Source organism: Taudactylus pleione, unplaced genomic scaffold (genome assembly GCF_031769625.1).
Source record: "Taudactylus pleione unplaced genomic scaffold, aTauple2 ptg000535l, whole genome shotgun sequence".
In the NCBI taxonomy this organism is placed as follows: Eukaryota; Metazoa; Chordata; class Amphibia; order Anura; family Myobatrachidae; genus Taudactylus; species Taudactylus pleione.
In genome coordinates this window covers 10,357,061-10,384,452 of record NW_028284937.1, presented here as the reverse complement: position 1 = coordinate 10,384,452, position 27,392 = coordinate 10,357,061, and the positions used below count along the sequence as shown (strand labels likewise).

Genomic DNA, 27,392 nt, shown 5'->3' with positions numbered 1-27,392 from the left:
AGATTGTTAGGGTTGCTGTAGTGTGGGGTTGAGATTGATTTAGAGCAGGGGGATAAGGAGAGTGTGGGTATTTGGTGGGCTTCTGAGTGAGGAAGGGTGACAACAGGTGGTGGGCAAGGTGGAGGTTTAGTGTGGTGTAGGTTAAAAAGAAGAGGTGTAACTTGGAGAAAATGGAGAGTGGGTGCAGGGCTTACGAGTCATGGGAGATGCGGTGGAGAGTACTAGATGGACAGTACTAGATGGGATGAAGGGAGATAGAGGAGAGGAGGGAGGGAGGGAGAAGAGAAAGTGGAGGAGACTATGGAGGGAGAAAAGAAGTTGGAACTGGTGGTAGAGGAAAGTATTATGTAGCTTCTGAGTGAGGGGGGAAGTAGAAGAAAAGAGAGACATTGCATAAATGAGGGATCAGGGGGGGAAGAAAACAGCAGCAGTAGTGATGAGAGTGAGATACAGGAATAGTACAGTTAAAATGTCTAAAAATCCGATAAAAGGAAGAACAGTGTTAGTAGATGTAAAGGCACAACTACAGGAGTATATAATAACAAAATGAGTTTAGAGCTGTTAAAGTTGCAGGATTTTAAATTAAGGATAAAGCATTCTTATAGAGAAGGTGTTTAAAAATGGTAGATACTACTACTACTAATGGTAGTGGTGTAGAGATAAATTGACAGTGGTGAAGGAATAATATAAACAGTGTAGGGTCAAAAAACATACATTCAAAAATGTAAATGCAGCAATCCACCTGGTAGTTGCTTGCAATGCTGAAGCAGGCTGTTGGCAAAAGGTGTGTTCAGGTTATAATGAAAGCTGGTGGCTGAGTTGCAGGGTATTCAGAAGCTTAGAATATCGTTTTCAATTGTTTACAAGTTGTATATATTTGTATATATGACAAATGATTCTCTAAAGTCCCTATTCAAAACAGCATTAGCACAGTACTTGGAGCCAGTATCCACAGTGTCTCACTGTTGGAATATGTGTATACAACTGCAGATGGTATGGCAGAATATAAATTGCCTATTGGGAACAAGCTTCAAAAAGTTTTGATTTCCAGAGCTTGATACATAGGGAGAATGCGTTCAAACCGTTTGACCGCATTTTTGAGGATAGTGCAGGGTTATATTTACTAAAGTGCTGGTTTTTGGAAGTGGAGATGTTGCCCAAAGCAACCAATCAGATACTAGCTATTATCTTCTAGAAGGTACTAGATAAATGTTAAGTAGAATCTTATTGTTTGCTATAGGTAACATCTCCACTTCCAAAAACCTGCACTTTAGTAAATATACCCCTTAATATAATTGGACCTTCTCTCACCTAGTAAAAATAATATTGTGCTTATACGTTAAACTGTTTCACTTTGTCTGCTCAGAATTCAAGGTGCATTGTCAAGGTAGGCATCAGCTAGACATCTTTCACACATATGTTTCTACAGGAATTACAGGTTGGAAATGCCTTTAATGGATTCTTTGTTATGCCTATTCTAAAAAGTCAAGGAACTTTCTTTTTAACTTAAAATGTTGTGTCAATGGTTAAAAAGAAGTTCTCAAAGTGTTGTAAAATATGTTGCCAATTTTCTGCTGAATCAGGCCAGAGGCATTTTATGAGAAGAGGCAGCCTGTGTGCAACCTCCGTTTGGGCCCCCGCTTCTCTGTCAGCGCACTGAGCGCAGTAGATTCTGACTTCATGGCAGAGTCTACTGCGCATGCGCAGGTCTCCCGGAAAATGGTGCCTGCGCCTTTTTCCAGGGGACATCTATTTTGTGCATGTGCAAGTCACTGACAAAATGGCCACCACCATTTTCCCAGTAATTTTTTGCTGCTCTGCTGCGGAGCAGCACACCGGAATCTGCGGAAAGGTAAGTATAAATAATTATGGGTGCAGGGTGTGCGGTGTGGGCACTCCTGGACCCAGGGGCCCGTGAGCACCGAACACCTTGCACCCATTGTAAAGAAACCCCTGAATCAGGCTCTTTATTAGGTACACTTGTACACCTGTTGCAATGCAAGCATATTAACACCCTGTCAGTCAATCATCTGGCAGCAACTCTTTGCAAAGAGAACCCCATAGGGTTCTATTGGCAACAACATCTATATATGGCATTGCCTATTGGGCAGAAGCTCCAGAAAGTTATTCAGCAAGCTCCTGAAGCACTTCAACGCAGCTCACGGAATCCTATACCGTGCCGAGCTGGATTAAGGGGGGGCACAGGGGGCCAGTACCCCAGGGTCCCCCTCGCTGACCAGGCCCAGCAACAGGTGTATACAAGGGACCACAGTCTGGTGATTGTGAGGCTCGCACCACTGCAGTAATAGGAGGAAGCCTCTTCACTGGCATTCCCGACCAGCTCAATAAAGTTTATTTTTAGCGCAGTGCTCGTGACATCATGAAGTCCGTGCACAGCTTGTGTGAAGATCAGCCAAGTTAGGAGCCTATCGCTGCTGTGAGGAGGAGCAAGCAGAAAATGCAGCTTAGGGAAGTGTGGGGTTATGGAGTGACGTATGTAGGATACGCCTGCTCCCACAGAGAAATGGGGGGGGGTGCTGTTGCTGCTCCTGCAGAGAGAAGGGGGAGAGGCTGTGGCTGCTCCTTCAGAGAGACTGGGTGTCCTGCAAAGACACAGGTGAGTGTTTGTGGCTGGTGCTCCTTCAGAGACACAAGGGGGCGAGTTGGCTGCTGCTGCTGGGAAATTGGGAGGGGGAGCTGAGACTTCTGCTGCAGAGACACAGGGAGGCTAGGGCTTCTGCAGAGACACAGGGACTAAGGCTACAGTGCAAAGACACAGGGGGCTGTAGCTGCTGCTACAGAAACTTAGGGGGACTGTGGCTGCTGGATAGGCGCATGGGGAGGGGATATGAGGCTATGCAGAGACACAGGGGGGAGTTGAGGCTGCTAGAGAGACATGGGGGGAACTGAGGCTGCTGGAGAGACATGGTGGGATGAGACAGCTGAAGAGACACAAGGGGAAGGGACTGTGGCACAAGAATCTTCAATAAGACACCAATGGAAAAAAAATATTGCCTCGGTTGTATGATGATGACATTGGTTATATTCTAGGGGTGTGCACCGGCCACTTTTCGTGTTTTGTGTTTTGGTTTTGGATCTGGATCTTTCTTTGTGTTTTGGATCTGGATTGGTTTTGCCAAAACCACCCTTCCGTGTTTTGGATCTGTATTTTTTTTTTAAAACAGCTAAAATCACAGAATTTGTGGGTTTTTCTGCTCCTATGCTATTATTAACCTCAATAACCTTAATTTCCACTCATTTCCAGTCTATTCTGAACACCTCACACCTCACAATAGTGTTTTTATGTCCAAAAGGTTGCACCGAGGTAGCTGGATGACTATGCTAAGCGATACGAGTGGGCGGCACAAACACGTGGCCCATCTAGGAGTGGCACTGCAGTGGCAGACAGGATGGCAGTTTGAAAAACTAGGCCCCAAACTGTACATAATGCAAATGCAAAGAAAAAAAAGAGGTGCAAGATGGAATTGTCCTTGGGCCCTCCTACCCACCCTTATGTTGTATAAACAGGACATGCACACTTTAACAAACCAATCATTTCAGTGCCAGGGTCTGCCACACGACTGTGGCTGAAATTATTGGTTCGTTTGGGTCCCCACAAAACAAGCTGGCAATTAATCTGTCCCTGCACAAACTGGCTCTACGGAGGCAAGATGTCGTCCTCATCCACCGATTCCTCACCCTCTTCAGTGTTGTGTACATCCTCATCCTCACAGAGAATTAACTCATCCCCGCTGGAATCCACCACCACAGGTCTCTCTGTACGTTCTGGAGGCTGGTCTCCCTGGAATAGTTGATAATTCATTTTTATGAACATCATCTTCTCCACATTTTGTGGAAGCAACCTCCTACGCCTTTCGCTGACAAGGTTCCCGGCTGCACTAAACACTCTTTCGGAGTACACACTGGAGGGGGGGCAACTCAGGTAAAATAGAGCCAGTTTGTACAGGGGCCTCTAAATTGTCTCTTTTTCCTGCCAGTACAGGTCTGACATGCCTACTTGGATGCTGTCACCGATGTAATCCTCCACCATTCTGTCAATGGTGACAGTATCATATGCAGTGACAGTAGACATGTCAGAAATTGTTGCCAGGTCCTTCAGTCCAGACCAGATGTCCAAACTTGGTCCTGCCTGCTCTGCATCACTGCCAGCGGGTTGCTTAGGATACCTAAGTTTTTTCTTGGCAGCCCCAGTTGCGGGAGAAAATGAAGAAGGAGCTGTTGATGTGTTACGTTCCGCTTCCGCTGACAGTGTTTTCACCAGCAGGTCTTTGCACCTCTGCAGGCTTGTGTCGGCCGGAAAGAGAGACACCACATAGGCTTTAAACCTAGGATCGAGCACGGTGGCCAAAATGTAGTGGTCTGATTTCAACAGATTGACCACCCTGGAATCCTGGCAAAGCGAATGAAGGGCTTCATCCACAAGTCCCACATGCCGAGCGGAATCGCTCCGTCTTAGCTCCTCCTTCACTTTCTCCAGCTGCTTCTGCAAAAGCCTGATGAGGGGAATGACCTGACTCAAGCTGGCTGACTTCACGTGTGGAAAGTTCGAAGGGCTAGAGAACCTTGCACAACACGGAAATCATTCTCCACTGCGCTTGAGTCAGGTGCATACCCCCTCCTTTGCCTATGTCATAGGTGGATGTATAGGCTTGAATGGCCTTTTGCTGCTCCTCCATCCTCTGAAGCATATAGAGGGTTGAGTTCCACCGCGTTACAACCTCTTGCTTCAGTTGATGGCGGGGCAGGTTCAACAGTGTTTGCTGGCGCTCCAGTCTTCGGCACGCAGTCGCTGAATGGCAAAAGTGGGCAGAAATTTTTCGGGCCACCCAAAGCGTCTCCTGCACTCCCCTGTCGCTTTTCAGAAAATTCTGCACCACCAAGTTTATTGTGTGAGCAAAACATGGGACGTGCTGGAATTTGCCAAGATGTAATGCCCGCACAATATTGGTGGCGTTGTCAGATATCACAAATCCCCAGGAGAGGTTGTCGGCGGTGTGCCTCTTACTGAAACCGGTGATACACAGCGTAGCCTGCCGTGGAACGAGCTGGCATTTCTGAGATGCTGCTACTGGTGACGCTGCTGTTGCTGCGTAAGGTGATACATCTACCCAGTGGGCTGTCACAGTCGTATAGTCCTTAGTCTGCCCTGTTCCATTTGTCCACATGTCCGTGGTTAAGTGGACATTGGGTACAACGGCATTTTTCAGGACACTGAGGACACTTTTTCTGACGTTTCTGTACAGTCTTGGTATCGCCTGCGTAGTGAAGTGGAATCTAGACTGGATTTGGAACCGGGGACACACTACCTCCATCAATTGTCTAAATCCCACTGCACTAATGGCGGATACCGGACGCACGTCTAACCCCAACATAGCAGTCAAGGCCTCAGTTATAAGTTTTGCTTCAGGATGACTGCTGTCGTACTTCATCCTCCATCCTCCTGTAGGAGGGTCAATTGTTTAGTAAAAGTAGTGGTGTTCCTACTTCCTCTCTGGGATGATGTGCTTTTGCCAGCTTAACTCGTTTGATTTTTTTAGTGGGAGGAGGGCTTCCATCATCATGTGAAGCTGAGCCACTAGTCATGAACATAGGGAAAGACTCTGTGTCGTAAATGGCATATTGGCAAGTTTACGTTTCTCTTCAGATGATTTAAATGTTTTTTTCAAGGTCATTTTCCTGAACTTTGTCATTTGGGATTGTATGTGCCCTCTACTATGACATTGGGCATCGGCCTTGGCAGACGACGTTGATGGCATGTTATTGTCTATGTCATGACTAGTGGCAGCAGCTTCAGCACTAGGAGGAAGTGGTTCTTGATCTTTCCCTATTTTATTTTTATCGGAGAAAATTTGGTCCTCCATTTATGTTATATTGATATATACATGCGGCTAAGGCGCACACAAACACAGAAAATAATTTTTTATTTTTGTTGGAGACTAGTGCACTTTGTGGGTTACACCACCCTTTAAGAAATGAGCCAGCCGGCCCTTTACTTATGGGACACAGGCACACGCTTGGCGCTGCTCCTTTGTTGATGCACGTGCAGCTACAGCCCACACAATTCACAAACACAGAAAATATTTTTTTATTTGGTTTGGAGTGCCCTTTGGGGGTTACAGCACCCTTTAACGGACAAGCCAGCCGGCCTTTTACTTATGGGACACAGGCGCACGCTTGGCGCTGCTCCTTTGTTGATGCACTTGCAGCCACAGTGCACACAATTCACAAACACAGAAAAAATATATATTTTTTTGCACTTGGGGGGAGCACCCCTGACGGACAGAGCACCCCCTGGACAACACTACAGCACCCCTTTAGGACTGGGACACTGCACAGGACTTTGGAGTGGACACAGCCCCTATGGACAACTGACTGCACAACACAGTCCAGCCAGCCCCTATGGACTTTGAAGTAGTGGACACAGGCCCTATGGACAACAGCAGCATAGCACAACACTAAGCTGCACTACACTACACTACACAGCCCAGCCAGCCCTAAATTCCACCCTCCCTCTTCACTGTCCACAGCCGAGTGAGAAAATGGCGCCGACGCGGGTACCTTATATAGGATCCAAAACCCGCGAGACCCGGAAGGCGGGATGATGACGTTTTGCCTCGATTTCAGATCCGAGTCAGGCGGGAAAAGTCGAGCCGGCCTCGGATCGGGGGGGCTCGGGGGGGTTCGGATTTCAGAAATCCGATCCCGCTCACCCCTATTATATATTCCTAGTTAAACAGGCATCTTTCGGGCCATGCGATAGCCTACATGAACAGTGAATACCATCTAAAGCTATCATCTGTCCAGGTAGGATCCATTTTTTTAAGGTTCCCCGTTGCAGAGGTAAGAAAAGACTTAAGCTGACTGACCAGTACCATCTCGGGAGATATGGTTTGGGGGCAAGAAAAATGTGTGTGGTAGGCCCCAAGGTTTCTGTTGCCAGTCTTAGCTTCAACCCAGCTCTGGCGCTACTCTCCGGAGACAATTTTGCTTTTCTCTGGCCTCTACCGCCAGTAGCAGCACTACCAACTGCAACGTGACAACAGTTGGCGTGCTGCTGCTGGGAGAGCTACTGCTGGCAGAGGAGGCTGGAGATGAGCAGAATCAGTCCCGCACTGCCCGAAAGGAGGCTCTAGAGCTCTAGAGTCTGCTCCCCGCTGCAGGAGTGCAGGTAGGACCTGTGCTGCTGTTGCTGCCTCATAGAGGTGCAGGAGGAGGAAGTGCACACACATGGGCACAGCCAGGGGGCATCGATGACAAGAGGGAGAGAACCCCCATGTCTTAAGTGCCCATGGCCCCCCGAAGGTTTAATCCGGCCCTGATGCCACGGGTCCATAGCAGATATTTCCTATATCTTCTGTGGAAAGTTTTTGAGCCATATGTATTGCGGTAAACCTAGGAGCTGCAGTTTTGTAGCTGAAAATGCTTTGTTAATGAAAGTTCCAGCTCACAGAAAGGTAACAGTAATGTAAATAACCATATGTTACAATGGTGGTATGCAGAATAACATCTCTGAACACAGCGCGCTCCGCTCCAGGTCCCACTTCTGTCCGCTATGAATAGAAAACTGAGGCTACAGTGGATACAGGGTGACCAAACTGGACAGTTAAAGATTGGAAAAATGTTGCCTGGACTGACAAATCGACATTTAGATGGTAGAATTTGGCATAAATATCTAAATCCATTGATTCATCCTGCCTTGTATCAATGGTATGTAGTTATGAGCCGCCGGTCTCAATCCCGACACCTTAATCCCGGCAAGGGATTTAACATAGGTGTCGAAATACAGATACGGCCTATGTTCAGGGCCGTAGAGAGCGCCGCCGGGCCCGGTAAAGAGGGGGCGTGGCCTAATTGTGGGAGGCATGGCCACACCCCCTTGAAGAAGAGAAAACATTTTTTTTGCAGTGCCGCGAAGGGTGTGCTGTGAGCCCCTCAGCCCGGCGCAAAGCCAGAGGGGGCCGTGATCAGTGTGATTGCTTCCCCCCTCAGGCAGAGGAGATTGCTGTGGCTGCTGCTTAGCAGCCGCTAGCAATCTCCCACGTGCTGGGCTGCTGCGAGCGGTGGAGGCGGGAGGAAGGGAGGGGGGGCGGCACCAGGCCTGGGTCCCCGCCGGGCCCCTCTCGAAGCCTGGGCCCGGGTAAAGTGTACCCACTCCCCCCCCCCTCTCAGCGCCCCTGCCTATGTTAATCCCGATGCCGAGGACGCTGGACCGATCGGGTAAGTATACACTTAGCCCCAGGGATGGAGGGGTTAGGTTTAGGAACTCCTGGGGGGACTTAGGGTTAAGCAACCCCCTGGGGAAGGTTAGGATTAGGCTAGGGGAAGGGGGGTTAGGGTTAGGCACTAGTGGGGAGGTTAGGGTTAGGCACCCCCCGGGAGGGTTAGGTTTAGGGTATGGGGTGGGGGGTTAGGTTTAGGCACTAGTGGGGGGGAGGTTAGGGTTAGGCACTAGGGGGAGAGGTTAGGGTTAGGCACCCCTAGCGGAGGGTTAGGGGGAGAGGGGAGGGTTAGCATACTTACCACCAAGCGCCGGGATCTTCACCTGTCGGCCTGTCACTGTCGGGATTTGAGCCGCCGGTATTTCAATCCCGTTCCGTATCAATGGTGCAGGTTGTGGTGATGGTGTAATGGTGTAGGGAATGTTTTCTTGGCACACATTAGATCCATTGATACCATCTGTGTATTGCTTAACTGGCACAAAATATATAAGTATTGTTGTTGAGCATGTGAGTTCCTTTACTTTATAAACAACAAAATAAACAAAACATAAAAATAAATCCTAGCCCGTCTGGGCACTAACTATACAGGTTATTCCCTCTCTACAAGTGGCAGGGCCTACTGCCTTAACACAAACACAGCACAGCAACAAACCTCAGTGTCTGTTCTCCCCAGCGTATGTGAGACACTGAACCAAAACCTAACACAGCTTATCTGAGCCACTTACAGGTGCAACTACTAATCAGCCTGCTCTCAGACTGAAAGGCCCAACACCTGGAACGGCCTGTGGATGGAGCCCTCCCTCTCTTCTCACATCCACACCCCCAGGACCCATTATCCGGCTTTTACCAAAAGCCAACACTTCTGGTCTGTTTGGCTTTTCCTGGGGTTTTTTAAAACACATATGAAAGGAGTCTGGGACACACATATATGCCATCCCAGACTTCTCCAGTGCTTCTATCACACTGCTTCTAGCTGGATAATGTATAATGTGGAGAGGTATCAAACCTTCTAAAAAGTACAAATGGAATAGTTGCCTATAGCAACCAATCAAATTCTATAATTTTATAAAATGCACTAGATCAGTGGATATAATGGGGTCCTACAATGCAATGCATTGTGGGAGATCAGACTGGAAGTGTCTGATATGAGGAGCGATGCTGCAGAACGGTGCTGGCGATCACAACTAAAGGTAAGTAAGTGGGGACCTGGAGGGGGGAAAAGGTAGAGGCATGGAGGTGGCAAAGGGAGAGACATGGAGGTGGCAAAGGGAGAGACAGAGGGGGCAAAGGTTATGGTTATAAATACAAATTATTTTTTTTTGCTTGGGGATGCCTTGAAAAAATTATGGACACCCTAAGGGTGCCTCAAACTGAGAAAGTTTGTGAACCACTGCACTAGATAAATGGTAGATAGAAGTTGATTAGTTGCGATGGGCAAATCCACTTGTCCTCTTTTACAGGTTTTATACATCTCTCTCCATGTCATACAGCACGTGCAATCTCAAACTGGTTCAATAAAAATAAAAATTAGTTCAGTGTACTCTAATGGTCTCCTGCCAGAACTCACGGATAGATATAAGATGTTACCCTTTTGAGATTGGCGAGACCTATTACTCAGGCACCGAGTCTAAAGTGCTGACTGTATTCACCAGGGACTCCTGCAAGGAGGTTTGGACTGAGCTGCGCCCGACACGCAGGTTGCGGCCCTCAGACTTGGTTCTCTAATACGGGTGCTGGTGTGCTCTGAATTGGAGTAGAGTACAATGCAGCCGTACAAAGTAGTCGACAAGCTGGGTCAGAACCAAATGGACTAGACAGTACCAGGGAGCAGACATATGCAGGTCTCGGAGGACATCCAAGGTTCGAAACTGGAACACCAAACACAGTATCAGGGAGGAGATGGAATCAGGTCATAAACAAAGCCAAGGTCCGGAATGAGCAGTAGAATTACAGGTCAGAGCACTTGAGTAAGGTGTGGAAGCCTATATTCTAGCACAGAAGTGTGTTTTCAGGAACCTCTTTAGAAGGAGACTTGAATTTGGTGCCCATGTGACATCACGCATGGTGTGCCTGGCCCTTTAAAAACTATTGCTGAGTGGCATGCGCGGCCCTATGGAAGCTGCAGCCATTGTCAGAAAGTGGAGAGACAAGCTGCAGAGACTACCACAGTGTGCTCCGAGCCGCTGCAGAGAGGGAGAGCCGGCCAGACTCTGAAGCAGCAGGAGGCGGGGACCCTCTGCCCTCTGCCTCGCAGGACACCAGCGCCACTGGACCCAGTAAGTAGATGCCGGGATCTGGTGCACTGACAGTCTCCACAGTCACTATAGAGTATATGAGACCAATTGATTATCTTTAGGTTGTTGTGGAACAGAAGATGAACCGCATACTGTAAGTGTGCAGCCAACAAATCTGCAGCAACTGCATGATGCTATTGTGTCAACATAGACCTGGATCTCCAGCATGTCCTGCACTTTGAATCCATATCATGAGGAATACAGGCTGTTCTGAGGGTAAAGGGGCATACTACCCAGTACTAGAAAGGTGTACCTAATAGAGTGGCCACTGAGGATGCTGTATACATATGTTCTTACAGATACTGAGCAGGATAAACTAACCTCAAAAATGTGGTCAAACCTCGGAAAATGTTTGACCATATTGCCATATGAATCAAGCTCTGTAAAGGGTAACTTTCCAGAGGTTGTTCCCGATAGGCAATGCCAACTATGGGCATCTTACTGCAGACTTCCCCAAGAGGGATTTAATAGGATCCTCCGCAGCTCACGCATGTGCTGGACAACGGACGCGTATGTGCAGAAGGACTCTTGGGTCATAAACACTTATGTTCTCACACCGTAAAGGACAGCACTTACCGGAAGAGTCTTCATGCATAAGGCATTAATAAATTCTGCTATGCATTCGATTAGTGGCGGGATCCATCGCATTCAATATGCGATGCGTTATGCATCACGCCCACTGTATGAAGTGTGGGATAGGATTTCCCAGTATAACTAGCTGCACTGGACACCCTACTGTTATAACTAGGGATGTGCGTCGACCCCCGTGTTTTGGATTTGGATCTGGATTTTGCAAACCACACTCAGGTGTTTTGGTTTTGGATCTGGATTTGGTTTTGCAAACCACCCTCAAGTCTTTTGGTTTTGGTTTTGGATCTGGATTTTTTTAGATAAAAAAAAATAGATAAAAAGTTTTAAAAACAGCTAAAATCAAGTCATTTATGCAATCTAAAACCCGAAATTGGGATTTAAGATCCGAATTCCGAACCACAAAAAGATCAGAACCGCGACCCGGATTTACCCGGATCTCCTCAGGAGATTAGAACCGTGACTTACCTGGATTCACGAAATTCAGGTGGATTCGGATTTCTGGAGAGCCGAAGCGCACAGCTCTAGTTATAACCCTTTGTGCAGATTTCACACTTTTTATCCATAACACTACCGTACATTTTTCATAGTGATACACGTAGATACAATGATATTTTCTAAAGTACTGTACAGAAAGAAAGCTTGTTATACTTTCTAGTTTATTAATACAGTGACAATTGTGTACTGTAATAGCAAAAGAATTTGCCATCTATTTTGCCATACTGGAGAAAAACGAGTTGAATTCCATGCTCACTCCATGTAAAAATAACTCAAACAAGCCAGCCACAGTATCAGATGATTACTTTTTTCTTGAGGGAAAATATTGTGTAAATAAATTCCCAGGCCTACCTCACTGTATACAGGATTTTGTCATGCTGGTTAATTAAGATACTGAAAAATATAACAACTAGCACATGGAGGAATGAGAGAACTTTTTTCATCGACAAATATAGGGATTGATTCAGCTTGGATCGCAGTTGCTAATACGCACGTAATTGGACGATTGTTGCGTTCTGCGCAAACCACCCACTGCAATCAGGACTGCGATTGCAGTGACTACGCAGATCCATCACAGAGTGATTGACAGAATGTACCGTATGTGGTTGGGGACGGAGGGGGATCGGCGAAATGCAGGCATTCCAGGGTGTTTGAATGCTGTTGCATAAGCGTGCATAAATTATCCACTGCGATGCCATACGCAGCGTGAGGCCTGATAGCGTGCGCGTAAGTTAGCAATTTCTGAGTAAGGTCAGATGTTGTGCAAGTGTGCATGAGGCTGCGATGGTACTTGATTGTACCAATGTTTTCGCAGTCTTGCTAAACATTACGGATGTGTGTAAGGTAAAGCTGGTGTCCTTATGTAGTGCATAGCGATCGCAATGAATTAGCATACTATCGCAGTTGAACTGCGTGCGTAATCGCAATAGCAACCCTTACTGAATCACGCCCATAGCCCCAGAGTTTTGATTGGACAGAAAGTGAAGTGAACCCATGCTACTGTGAAGCCCTGCATGTAGAAACTACAGAAAGAGATGGTGAGAGACTATGGGGTAAATTTACTAAGAATCGAGTCTGATCTAATTTTTTTTTTTCGACTTGATTAGCATCGCCGAAACTCGGATGATTTGAGGCTCCTGAAACTCACAAATTTACAAAGAAGTGAGTTTAGCTGAGAGTGAGATGGCCGATGATGAAGCAGATCAAGTCTTTTTTTAACTATTTATTTTACAGTGGAGGTATGGGTGCTGGCCGCCTGCTGGCACCTGTAGTTCCACTGTAAAATACAATAGTTTATAACTATTTAACCCATTATTACCCCTGTGCCCAGGGGTGCAGGGAAGAGCCCCAGGCTTCAGCCCAAGCCTGGGGTTTGGGGAGAGGGGGACCCCCTTCTTGTTGGGGTCCCCACCCCCCCTGAGATCCCCGGCTTGGGGTGCGAATGCTTTGGCCGTGGAGACCCAGTAATAGGGTCTCCTGGCTGTGGCATTACACCCTGGTCGGTTTGGGTCCAGTGTTGGTTTTAAATATAGGGGGACACCTACGCATGTTTCTTCCCCCTATATTTAAAACCAGCACAGGTGCTAGTTCCTAAATTACGGGAGAACCCTACTCGTTTTGTTCCCTGTAATTTTAGGAACCAGGGCTGGCTGACAAGTCCGGTACTGGTTATGCTTTTGGGGGGACACCCTACGTAATTTTTTTTTTTTTTTTTTTATATCATTTAACCCTTTTTTTTTGCTATTTAAAGGCAGAAACATACATGGATCACACTGATCTATGTATGTTTCTGCCAAACTCGCAGCTCACAGTCAGGTGAATTGATTTCACAAATTTTTACAGGAGTGTTGTCTGTTCTCATGAGAGTTTATAAACTCTCATCTTGGTAAATTCCCAAATCCTATCTTCACTAGTGAAAAGTCACTCGAGTTTAGCCAATGATGAAGTAAAGAGAGTTTGCTAACTCTCCAGTATTTTCAGGTAGCAAAGGAGATTTCTCTCCCAAGTTTGTCATTAGTAAATTTATGAGTTGAAAAAAATGGCCAAACTCTCCAGAATTTGCTAACTCGACCAAACTCGAATCTTAGTAAATTTACCCCCCAAGTACTTAGTACTTAGGGGCATATTAATTAATAGGTCCCTTTATCAAGCGATAAGGTTGTTCTTTTTAACTTTGTTTATCTCAGCTTTAACAGTCTTATATCACCGGAGCAGTAAGAGTAAACCACTTTGCACGGCCAAGCTCTGTAGCTATATGAAGGTTGTGCAATAAGTTTCCGGCTACACAAACAGTATTATATTTACAAAGTGAACATTATTTTTTTTTTCAAAGTATTCGCCAGAGGAGCCTATGCAAAGTTGCATGCACTTAAACCACTTGGTGAAGCAGCTGGACCAGTCCGAAGCAGGTATGTCTTCTACATACTGGATGAAGGTCTCTGGTGACTCAAAACGAATCCCACACAGCTTGCATTTGGTTTGTGGAATAACACAAAGACGTCGCAGGGGGCCAGGTCTGGACTGTATAGTGGATAACCAAGCTCCTGGATGCATTCATGGGCCAGAAAATCCACCACTGACCTGGACTTGTGGGCAGGTGCATTGTCATGATGGAGAAGGTCACCACAAGCGCGAGTTCCTGGACGGTGCCTGTAAATAGCTTTCAGCACTTGCAGCAGGCAATGGTTGGCGCACCAGTCCCCAGTGAAGGTGTGCTGCTGCACGAGTGGTACAGTAGCTACATGACCAGTTTTGGCCCCAAAAACAGCCACTATCTGCTTGGCCATGCTGTGCTCACGTCAGAACTTCTGTGGTGGTGCACCTCCAACTGGGGTCCACTGGGCCGACTCGTTTGGTCTTGTGGTCAAAATGTAGATCCAGGATTCATCGCCACTGATGATATCCCAGACAGAGTTTGCGCAACTGCCATCAAACCTGGCCAGCATGTTTGCGGCACCATGTCACCCGAGCCTCCTTCTGCTCGCGAGTCAGCCCTTTCTCAGGCCAAGATTTCTATGGATTATTGAGCAGATGGATCCTGATGAGATGCCTATCTTCTTCTCTAACTAGACCACAGTCACCCTGACCTCCATCTCAACTATGGCCCGCGCGACAGCAACATTATCCTTGGTGATGGCGGACACAGATCGGTCGCAGTGCTCCTCATCTTCCAGGGACCATCTACTGTACAGAAATTCTGCAAACCACTCAAACACAGTAGTTCGGGATGGTGCTTCCTCAACAAAAGCAGCTCGCAGTCTGTCAAAACGCTCCTGCTGTCGCAGACCACTCTTGTAGCCATAGATGGCTCTTCAGTGGCCTTTGTTGAGCTCCATAATGAGTTTGTGAAGGAAGTAAACTAGCTGACTTCTTCGCTGTGCAGTGCTGCTTCTTTACAGTTCTGTGCCCTGAAATTTCACAAAAACTTTAGTCAGAGTTTACAGTTCACACCCAAATAGTCAGATTGTGTCTACCTATGCACTGCACATACAGAAACTTATTGCATGTCTATCATACTCGCCTACTTCCCGGAACTGCCGGGAGGTTTCTGAGTCTTGGGTACTGCTCCCGGCCACCCAGATCATTCTAGTCTCCCAGAGGCTGCAGTGTGCACTGACACATCTGCCCTGTGCCGCCCACACAACTGAATAAAGTGGGTAATCCGGGTGGCCGATAATGCGATTCGAGCTGATCTGCATCATCGTAGCAATCCGACCTATTTACAATGCCGGTATTCTCAGCCATGATGACCTGATCACGCCATCACACCATCTGGACTGCCCCCTTTGCTGCACTCCCCGCACGTCCCCTGCTGTGCCGACTCCAGATGGTCTAGCAACCGCCTTAAGTTATCTGGTCCATTGGATGTACTGTGAGGAAAAGTCTTTGGTGTCTTATAAAAGTCTTCAGTTATTCCAGGAAGCCTCCTCAAGAGAATGTAATGTCAGGAGAGGTGGACGTAAGTGCATCACAGCTGCTTGCAGAAGTACTATGAATGCTTCCATGAAGCTGGGTGTGTCATTCAAAGTAGTGACATGTGACATGACCACACTGTAGCAAATAAACTGGAGTGGGCTTGAATCATTGGCAGACATTTTTTATATATGCAGTGAACTGAGCACCTATTAGCTTCAGCGGTGTATTCACAATCATCCAATCACAAGTGGTTTGCTAGTGCTGGCAATTGCCATCATCGCTATTGTGTATTTTCATCTGCCGTTGACCACTCACAAATAATACAGCTTTCACAGATTAGAGTATGTGCTACCGTGCAGGGGCATATTTAGAGAGGAGGAGGCCCATGTTCACTCACTGTCTGGGGCCCCCTCCTTTCTCTCTGGAGGCCGCGGCGTACTGACGGGTTCAGTAGACTCCGGGCACTAGTCTGAAGTGCCATTTTCCCGGCAATTTCCCTACTGTGCATGCACAGAATGCCTGGAAAATGGCCACGGACATTTTCCAGGTATTCTGTGTAGCTCCTCTCCAGCCGACATGGGACTTTGGAGAGGTAAGTATTAGGAAGTATGGGTGCAGGGTGTGCGGTGTGGGCCCATGTATACCACACACCTTGCACCCATTATAGATATGCCCTGTCATGACCCAGGTTTCGCAGCATGGAGGTTTGTGGTCCTTACGGGTGAGGGCGCTGTGGCGCGGTCCTTCTGGCAGGGGAGCTGGCGTGTGGAGATTGGCATTGCATGTACATAGAGGTCTGCCAGCGTTGGGCTGTCCTGATAGGGGTAAGACTAGTGGCGCCTCTGCGTCACGGCTGTCTGGGTGCCACCATGTTGTCTTTGGCCATGTGACATAGCAGGCCAATCGTCTGTGGGTCACCTGCTCTCTGGCCTATTACGTTCTGTTGCTGTGTACTTAAGGGTGTTTGGAGCGTCCTGTAGTTGCCAGTGCAATGTGTTTCACAGCATCAGCTGTGAGAGAGAGTTCCTGCACTCCTGAACCTGAAACCTGTGCTCCGGTGCTTGCCTTAGCTCCTAGTCTGCCTTCAGCTCCCTGTAGGCTGCACTGCTCTGCCTTGCCTTGCACTCTGCTAGAGAATGCCCTGCACCTTCCACCAGACCCACTCCTGCCTGAACCTGTTAACCCATTCCTGTACAGCCATCATAACAGCATTACCTGATTCTCCTTTCAGCCATCATCACAGCATTTCCGGATTTTCCTTTCAGCCATCATCAGAGCATTTCCGGATATCCCTCTCAGCCATTACTCTGCATACCCGGATATCCATTTCACCTTTACAGTCTATCTGGATTTACCTTATTCATCTCTGTCACTGTGCTGGACATTTCTTTATTCCCACTCACTACAGTTTCCTCCTGCTACATTTATTAGTTTGTTATTACTGGACTTTAGTTTATCTTATTGTTCATGTCTACCAACATTCACATTAAACATCCTACTTTTCAGTTTAAACCTGTTCTGGTGTTTACTCCTATTACCACCTCGGGTCCACAACAAACACAGACTCTAACACGCCCCTGCTACCGTGTGCCATTCTGCATGTGTTTCTCAGCTGTGCTGTACTTGGCCCCCTTCTTCCCACTGTATGTCCTTTCCAGAAGCAAGTGGATATCTGTCCATGTGCACAACATTTTTACACAATGCAGACTGGTGTAATTCTCAATCTGCATCAGCACTGTGGTGTGGAAAGAAATAGGTGTAATGTTTTTAAGGACATAAGCAGTAGGTAAAGGGCAATGCTTAGCTTCTTCCTGGTCCCAACAGCTCCATCCCTCATTGTGGTGTCACAATGTCACTTGTGTGGAGGGTGGGACCATACAAGGGCATATTTTGTTATGCTGCAGCCATGGCTGATCCTTCAGAAGCAAACCCCACCCACCTCCTTCCTTTAAAAGCACCTTGGAATTAACATGTTTTCCCTACACAGTTCTGTCTCTTGATTATTTTTAGTTTTTGTTTGCATTCAGCAGCATATCCCTTTCTTCAATCTGTTATATGAACATATGCCCCTTCCATTGGGTGATGACATGCCCACTTACTTTGAGTCAGGGTAGCATGTCTTCCTCTTGCGAGTGTAGCACCAGGTTATGACATAAGACTGGGGACGCAGTGTAGTGCAGTCATCATCTTCCCAGGTAAGAAGTTGCTGACTGCTGCCCCGCTACATCAGTGACTGGCGCATACTGAGTTACGTAGACATATCTGGTGCATGCATTGGAGCCTGTATATGCAACTTTCAGCAACTACAGATGATTCGGCATCATACGCATATCAGCTACAATCCACACTCAGCTGAGTGGGTGAACTGGGTGAAAATGGTGCATTTGAACATGGATTAGTGTGCCATGGCCATCTCGTGGGCATGTAGGGTGAATTTTGGGCTATTCAGAGTTGAATGTACGCAGATATTCAGTCAATTTCAGATTCATCTCCACCAAGAATTGGCCTGGTGCAAATGCGCATTGCTAGTGATGACAGCAAGTGGATAGATGGGGGCGATGTAGGCACATAGATGCAGTCCACCTTTGAATGCAGGTAAAGATCTGCACTTATTTCCCAGCACACCAGTCTAAATCAGGCTCTGAATGAGTAACAATGAATGTAAGGGCGGTGCCAATGGGTGCCCAATCTCTGCGACCTAACGAGAGCTAGTGGGTTTTCCAACTTAACCCAAAGGAAATAGAATCGAAACCAGGAGAGCATCTCCGGCCCTGAGAAGGGTTCTTTATAGATCAGAACTTCACTGCGACACTTCCGCTATGCAAAACTGGTCCCTTACTCTCCATAAATGGGGGCCAAGCAATATAGGACTGTTAACTGTTAAAAGTGCTGATACTACCTTTAACAGTCCTATATTGTTCTATAAAGTACCCTTCTCAGTGCCGGACATACTCTCCTGTTTTCAATCGTGAATGAGTAACATTAGGTCACTCAATGAGTGTTTTAATGACCCCTAAACCCAGGTGCCATTGGTTCACCTAGTGGCAGCGCAGGCCGTTAATATATGATCATATGAGAATTTTGCCATTTGCCTATGCACCCAGATAAAGAACTTGGGATTTTATATATCAAGTGATCGACGCATAGTAGAGCCCATTTAACAAGTATTGTGGATGTTTTTGATAGAGATGAGTGGTTTGGTTTTGACTCTGTTCTTTTTGCCAAATTAGTGCAAGTTCAGATTTATCTTATTAACTATCCAAACCGTGACAGTTGGGTAGCCAATAAGATGTCATTTTTGAGATCCAAATATAACCGAGTAAATCCAATAAGTAGCTTTTTGTGGCACTGAAAAATAAGGTTTGTTGCTATGATAAAGAAAACTTTCAAAAATAGGCACCTCAGGGCCTGATTAAGTGATGTCAATAATGTTTGCGAATAAATCCTCATTGCGAGTGACAATTAAGATGAAACTTGGTGCATGCGCAGTGCAGCTCAGACGCAGATTACCACTAACACAGGTCTGCGAAATTTATGGTACTGTATTGAAAGCTTTTTTTAATAATACTTTTATATTCTAAATTATACTCCTGTGTACATCAAGAAATAGTATATTAAAAAAAAATTACCACATCACATTTACCTATAAGGGGGTTACATACATTTTTAAGAAAAGACAAGAAGTTTAATTGTTTTTGACATATTTATTGAGAAATACGAATAAATGTAGATGATATCACTGTGTTTTTGTCTTAATTACATAATAAAATAACAATAAAATCAAAGAATAATAGAAACAAAACTGAGGCCGTCGCCGCCCCCTCTCCACCCAGAAATGGCAGCATACTGTCAATCAGCCAGTCTGCTGGCGTATTGCGTGTGGGATCGCAGACCTGTAGTGCACATGCGCAGTATGAGTTAGGCGCAAGCGCAGATTACAGGTAATTGGGAATCTGTGTGAACCCCGTCCCCATCTGAATCAGCCCCATAGTTAGGAAGCTTGAGTTTATTGGATTGCCTTGTTGTGTACAGATGATCTTTGGCCTTACATCAGCACATTAGCACATGTAGCTATAAGACATCTCTGTTTTATATTAACAATTGCAGATGAAGAACATAGCTTTAGCAGAAAAGCTATCTCAGAGCTGTGACACTAGAGACGTGACAACCATCTGATATATGTTATTAAATCTGATTGATCCAAATAAGGATATGCAAAAGCATCTTTCATTTTTTGGGGGAGAGCTTTCTCTTCACAAACTATTTAATCTGGTCTATTATGCAAGCTTAGGAAATCAAGAAGCTGAAAGTTAAAGATGAAAGGACCTATTTATCAATTTCCCTATATGTCCTCATTAGTATTCAGTTCTAATCACCGGAAATCAAATTAATTAAGAAATAATTTTTCGGCCCTATTTATCAAAGTGGGTCAGTTGGGACAGTGATTGGGAGGTAGTCCTGACCAACAGAGAACAGTATGGTGACAGCTTTTAATTAGCTTTTCGGAGCTTGTAAAATATCCTGGGAACTATGGGTATGGCAGAACTCTGAGGACAGCTGTGATGTCTCTGATAGCATAATCTTTATACATAGCAAAATGAATGAATTGTGCCCTAATCCTGTGAATAATTTCTCTGAAAATGGAGAGGAAGCCTGATTCAATGTGAACATACACACTAATAACTTTTTCAGACATAAATTACCGGCTTCAACCCGGCTCGGACCCGGGACACCGAACATGGGTTGGGAATTTTTGTCCTCCTTTCACACATAGGGGGACGACCAAGGTTATTTCCGGGTCATCACCCTTCACACCGAACCAGGATCTCGCAGTGACCCTGGTCTTCCAGCATTCAGTGGGCGCTTGGAGCATGATCTCTTCTCCAAGTGCCACTGTCACCGGCCAATCAATTTATTTTAGGTGTGACCCGGGTTATCAAGACCCGGGTCACACCTTTCATACTTAAGCTTTGTCGTCGAAACCCTGCTAGCAAGTAGGGTCACGGACCCGGGACTGTCAACCCGGGTCGCACCTTTCATACAAACAGTACGTCAGAACCGGGTTGATGCGCGTTCATGGCTGACGTCTGAAAGGGCTATCAGTAACACCTGTGAAGGTTTAAACTGTTTGCATAAATGCAATAAGATATTAAACATCCTTACACATGGAAGGGAAAACTTTATGTATCAAATTAATATAAATGTGTGGGTGTATTAAAAGTTAACACCCACAAAACAGTAATCTTCAGATGCGCAGCCAGCTTTAGACTTTACAGATTTTTGTGGACTGACTGGGAACACCTGCTACAGAAATGTAAACAGTCACAATAAATTTAGACTTGTTATCTTGATAGACAGAGAATCAACACAAATACCTACTATCTTTGATATTATGTAAATGTTTTCAGATTATTTTTGGCACATACTTTTTTCCTTTTTCATATATTTCTCTTTGTTGTATTGAGCAACAAGGGCTGATAAATTTGAATAAACTTCTAAAACGTTAAGTTTTAATTTTAGTCTAATATTGTGTCTCTATTTAAACTGGTACCCTCTTTTTCTCTTTACTGGTGCAATAAGGTAAATTTACTAAGCAAGTTGCCCCTACTTGCTGTATTTAAGCAGGAAATTTTAAACCGGAATACTATGCAAAGCAAAACATGGCATGGTTAGCACTGAGTCCCTGTAGGTATATACTGATTATCAGCAAGGTCTAGCCTAGTAAGTGCCACGGCACATCCCTTACTACCTCGCACCACTGATCACTAGATATTTCTGCCTGCTCTGATACACCCTACCTGCATCTGCCAGAGATCAGTGATTACCTGTTCGGGGTAGGGAGAGGGGGAGGATTAGGGTACTGACTGATAGGTGTCGGCATCCTAACTCTGTCGGGATTCCGGTGTTGGGATTCTGACCGCTGAGATCCGAGTGCCGGCATCCCATACCCAACCCCATTATGGAGCTAAAAGCCTGGGAGCTAAAATTTCTATAGAATCTCTGAAATCAAAAGGAAATTTCATATTCCAAATATATGTGACATATAAATTAATTAAATAACCACATTTACATAATATAGTAATGGACATTGCATATAACAAAACAATTCATTAGTGTAAGAGTTAAATTGGTGTACTGTATTAGCCCACAAATCTGCAAATATCCACTTGATGGCAGCAGCTCCCTACTTTTGATATCTCCTATTTTATAAAATATTCATTTTGCAATTACTTTCACATTAGTTTATTTTCAGTACTCTTCTTGTTTTTTATTTTATTCATCTGTATATTCCACTACTTAAGGGGTACATACCAGCATATTATTCATCTGTACATTCCATCACTTATTGGGTACATACAGGCGTTAATAAATAATATTGCCCCAAGTAGAAATCATATAAATAATACTACCCCAGTACATATCAAATAAATAATATTCCTTTCAGCAATAACAAAATAAAGTATTCAGTAGTAATAAATAAATAATAGTGCCACAGCATTAAGAAATTAAATAATATTACCCAGTAGTAATCAAACAAATTATATTGTCCCCTGGTAGATAAATAATAAATACTACTACTAGTATTTTTTATCACTTATTAATGATGTGTAGTAGTAGTAGTAGTAATGCCTCATTAATAAATTAATTATTATTGGCCCCATATTTTGCCATAAGCAATAACTTAAAAAAACATGGACAGGGAAATATTTTAATACTTGGTCACCATATATAGATATGTTAAACAGACATTATCCAGATTACTGTTACAATTTTCTAATACTTTATTTTATTGTTCAACATGTTCTATTTTGTTTACATTATATACAATGTATTGTTGAAAATTTGTTTGCTAAGATGGAATTTTCTAATAATATATATTTAAACCAAAATATTAAGTTTCACTCCAAAACCTTTTATATTTGCACCCAAATATCATGTATTATAAGTAGCAATTTAATAATATAAATATTTTAATATTTATATATTTGAGTTAAACTGTTATTCCACATAAATAATCTGGGGACGTTATTGTAATGGCAGTGGGCAATTTTTATTAATACTCATGCAATTGATGTCTAAGAAACCTATTGCTTACAGTAAGTGTCCTATGAGGGAGTTGCCAGTACTGGTCTCCTCAGCCCCTCCTGTTAGGATTGGCAGTATGTGGTAACTGTGGTTCCTGATTGAATTGGCTGCAGCTTTAGTCCAAACAGCATTGGCATTTGCCATTTATTATACATATTTTGGACTTTCACTGCCAGTTCTTCTCTCCTATTTGAGCACCCAGGGAGAGGGATACTTCCATCAAAAAGCTACATGGGAGGGATATCCCTAAATAACAAATGTTGTGCATAACTGGAAAATCCTTTTAAAAAAAAAAACACTTAGCAAAAATGTTACTCTTTTTGAAATGTCATGCTTCACTTCCAGTATATCACAGTTCTCTGTATTTGGAACTTATGCATTCCACCATTAGCATGGATATTCATGTGTGCCCTGTCCTGCCATGCCTTGGAAATGCATTCTTTCAGCTGAATATTTTTAGCTTTACAATTTGCTTGATGAAAACATTAGATACAGATTTTTCCAAAGACTCATTTCTAAACTGATGTTAGATCTCACAATTCTTTCTTTAAATGACTTCACAGTGCTTCAGAACTTACAATATGCAAGAGACTTATCTGCAGACGAGCCGTGCATCCATATTCCTGACAGCCAAGGTAAGTAGGCAAAGGAAGGACATGGGCAGATGACTTGGGGAACACAGGTGCTCAGTAGCTGTGCTGTGTAATGTGGGCATGTTAATGGGTTTGTTCCTATAGCATACTCACGACTGTACATTATGTGCATTTCTGCCTAGTGTGAGTAAAACTGGGACGTGGCATAGAATACAAATCAGGATATGGCTAAGGTAGATAGGAGGAATGATAATTTTCATCAATAATGTGAGAAGAGAATGTACTTTATACTAGTCACATGATGGAGAGGTTGTCTGGTGTAGTCAAGCATAATATGATAATTATATTCTATACTGGGGCATGATATGGGAGCCAGGCGCGTAAATACCGTGGGTGCAGGGGGTGCGGTTGCTATGGGGCCCGCCTCCCCCAGCACCCAGCTCACCTCAGCGGCAGTAATGTTGTTGCCTGGACATGCTGGAAAGTGTCCTCCCCGCTCTGTGATTGGCTGATCACATTCCTGGCAGAGGCTGCCCTGCTCTCTGGCTGGCTGTGTGCAGTGGAGTGCAGCAAGAGGCTGCCCTGTTCTGTGATTGGATGGTCATGTTGCAAGAAAATGCCCCTTTGGCCTGTGGTTGGTTGCGCTGTACCACGTGTGGCGTGTTCTGTGTGCGGCGATGACGGCGGAATGGCCGGGTGGAGCAGGAAAGGTCGCTGGTGCTGCAGGTGGTGGATGAGTGCCTCCGGCTGTGCGGGGGACAACCACTGGCCGGCCTCCTCTCCCTCCTCAACCACCTGGAGTTGAGCGGCTGCACAGAGCTGCGGGAGGTGCCGGGCGGCCAGGGCCTCCTCTTCTACCTGTAGAGCCTCATCCTCTGCCGGAACGCGCTGCTGAGCCCCCTCCCCCCCAGTTTGTGGCAGCTACTCGGCATGCGGAAGCTGGACCTGTCTGGGAACCAGCTGGAGGAGCTGCTGACACAAGTGAGTCATCTGCTCAAGCTTTGCAGCCTGAAAGTTGGCTGTGCTCAACCTGTCATTGAACCTGGTGGGGCAACGGGGTGCCTAGCTAGACCTATGGGGGCCCCGCGGAAATTTTGCTATGGGGCCCCTATACCTCTGGTTACGCCCCTGATGGGAGCTGTACTATATACAGGGCTAGGATTATGATATTATATGATATTGTATATGGGTATTAAGGATTTTGTCTTTGAACCTTAAAAATACCCCTGCCTATACCTTTTAATATCCTTCCTATAAACCTCTAAGGATGACGCTAATTTGCGTACGCACCCATACAGTAAATAAAGACTCCAGACCTAGAACCTGTGGTTCCAAAGCACAAAGTATTATTCAAGTAAAAGTACAGCAGTTACACGCTATGATCCTCATATAATCTTAGCGCAAAGAGATTATACAGGCCCAAGTACAATTATACATACGCGGCGCTCTCTGGTCCAGATGTAGGCATCAGCAAGAAACCCCTCGTCAATCAGCATTCAGCACAAAGACTAGGAACCCAGGGTCAGAGCACACATATTTATATTAAACAACACAATAGAGAAGTTTGTTGCTAATACCATTGGTCCTAAAGGAGACGGCATATGTTTCAAGGCATTTAACAGGTTGGTTCAAATAGACACAATCCAGCCTCTAACAACTGGTGGTCTCTGGTTTCCCGCCTCATGAAAATCCTAGCAGTTGTTTATATAATGTACATTTTGTTGCTTGAAGTCTCTGCGGTCCATAAGTTGAGAATGCATGTTGCGATCTCTCCATCAATATTACCGGAATACTGTTGAGAGAGTACGCATCAGTACAATACCAAACATGGCTTACTTATCACGTATAAAACCTTAGTTACGAAATAACCTTTATTTCCTAGCAATGATAATAAATGTGCATACTCGAATCTTATACCTTAAAGCTTATGGAACCTTGTATGTGAATATGTAATGTGTGAGTATGTGGGGTTTGATGTAAAGACGCTAGTTAACTTGGGGCAGATGCGTCTGCATGGAGCTAATATTCAGCATTTTCATACAGGGTCTTATGCATTCGCTAATATGCGACTAGTTAACAGCGCAATTGTGCGTATAAATGTGTGTATGAGAAATGGTGCACTTAAATCTCACATAAACTCACAGTGATTACGCAATTATAGCATGAGCCTCTACAGGCACGTGAATTCATTAGAGCACAGAGATAACGCTGATCTGAAGTCTTAGAGAATCTGTGTGGAGGGAGACCACCACAGACCAACATGGGGAGCACTTCTTCGCTCTCAGATATCCCTAGAAGTGAACACTTAGCAGTGTGGAATGCTGAGCATTATAGTTCCATGACTTGCTCATGCCCCAGCAGCCCCCACCCTTTTCAGGCTCCAAAATACTGGTCTTTGTTCTCCCAGTGCCTGTGTAGATGCAAATTAGCACAGCTACAAGACCCAAACCTCAGATAAAATACCTTCAAAGCAAGAGTGTTATTGTAGGAAGCCTGCTAATGTAAGGTGCTACAAATGACCCTCTTGCTGTATTCAAGCAGGGCCACCCTGAGTGAGAGCAGACATTATGTCCATGAAGCTTGTCTTCACATGCTAGTTGTCACATGGCCATTTGCTCCGTTTAGCTAATGCAATCCAAGTTTGATATACTGTACAGCCATTTCTGAAATATATCCTTTAGGGGAATTATAATAATACACACACACTTTATCCAGAGCACCCAAACTACGTAAAGTCATGAAATGGGCTTTTGATGAATCGCCGTAACTTATGGCGATGGTCACAGATGAAATCGCATGATGCTAATAGTAATATCGCCACATGTACTATAGTGTGAGTTTATCTAAAATGGCGCTTAGGCGGCCATTCGCAAAATGGCGTCTTGCGATCTCATTTCCAAGATGGCGTCTTGCGGCCAGTTGCAAGATGGCATCGCTGCGATCCAATTTTAAATTGATCTTGTCTCAGCCAATTATCCAGCTTCGACAGTCCACCCTTTGATAGCGAACAACATGCTATCACAATCTGATTTTAAAATATAATTTAGGCTTACATTTATATACTATTTAGTGTTATTATGGGATGGCACAAGGTGGTTCTTAATCCATCAATAATGTGTCTCTGAGTGGGGACATAAAACTACTATTATACGCACACCGCGGATCTTGGAAGATCATGTGAAAGGTGTGGGGATACACCAGTCATATAAAGGCAGTCTTGAAGGGGAAATTTGAGACTTTACATTATCTGAGGTGTTTTAAAATAACATTTCAATAATACATTCTATGCATGTCTAAATATAATACATTAAATGATGGTATTTCCTAGTTCAGGGTTGTAATGCAGTTCTGTATTTACCTCAGTATTCATACTGACCACCATCATAATTTCGTTTTACTCTATTTTTACATTTTGTCACACTTCAACACAATAGGAACACACCGGACACATATGCCAATTATTATGATGACAATCAGTATACGGATTAAGAATTTGCTGATGCTGGCGATCACTTCCTGGACCCATTCCCCTAGACCTGAGAACCATTTCACTGGGTTCAGCCATGAAACCCATCCTTCTATCTTCTCCCCTACTTCAGCTACTGAAGCATTATGGTTCTTACGAAATTCCTATTTTAGCTGCAGAATTTCATCCATCTTCTGGTCTATCACTTCCTTAGGGTCGCTGGTATCATTGGTGACATAGGTGCAACATTTTACTCCAAATTGGGTGGCCAACGTTACGCAATACCCTCCAGTAACAGCAGTTAAATAATTCAACACTAGCCTGTGTTGCACCAGTTCTTTCTTGTACGCTTGCAATTCTCTCCCTGTATACCTGAATGTGTCATCGTACATCTCAGTGATATTATCTATCAATTTAGCAAGTTCCTGAATATATCTAAAGTTTAATGTACCCCGAGCGATCCTGGTGGGATCCAATGCGACGATAACTTGAAAGCCAGTTGTCTCACTAATTAATTGAGTGGCTTTGTGCACGTCACCAGGTATATTTCGTTTGCCTCTGTGTTCATATTGTGTGTGAAGATATGGTGATGGTGTGTTTTTATGTATACCAAGCATTTCAACATGTGTGAGGGTCATAACATCTGGGACTACTCTTCCTAGGTAACACAAACCTTCGGAACTCGGGGAGAGCCACTTATACGCTTTTCTTC

At 44.9% G+C, this 27,392-nt stretch overlaps 1 protein-coding gene across 1 annotated transcript in view; it reads left to right on the top strand.

Annotated features, from left to right (window-relative positions):
- Positions 1 to 27,392, top strand: part of LOC148501106 (galactoside alpha-(1,2)-fucosyltransferase 2-like) — a 218,236-nt gene that overhangs the window by 6,899 nt on the left and 183,945 nt on the right. Inside the window, exon 2 of the mRNA XM_088450954.1 lies at positions 23,185 to 23,256. The gene's annotated coding sequence lies outside the window, so the exon portion shown is untranslated. The remainder of the gene's footprint in view (positions 1 to 23,184; positions 23,257 to 27,392) is intronic.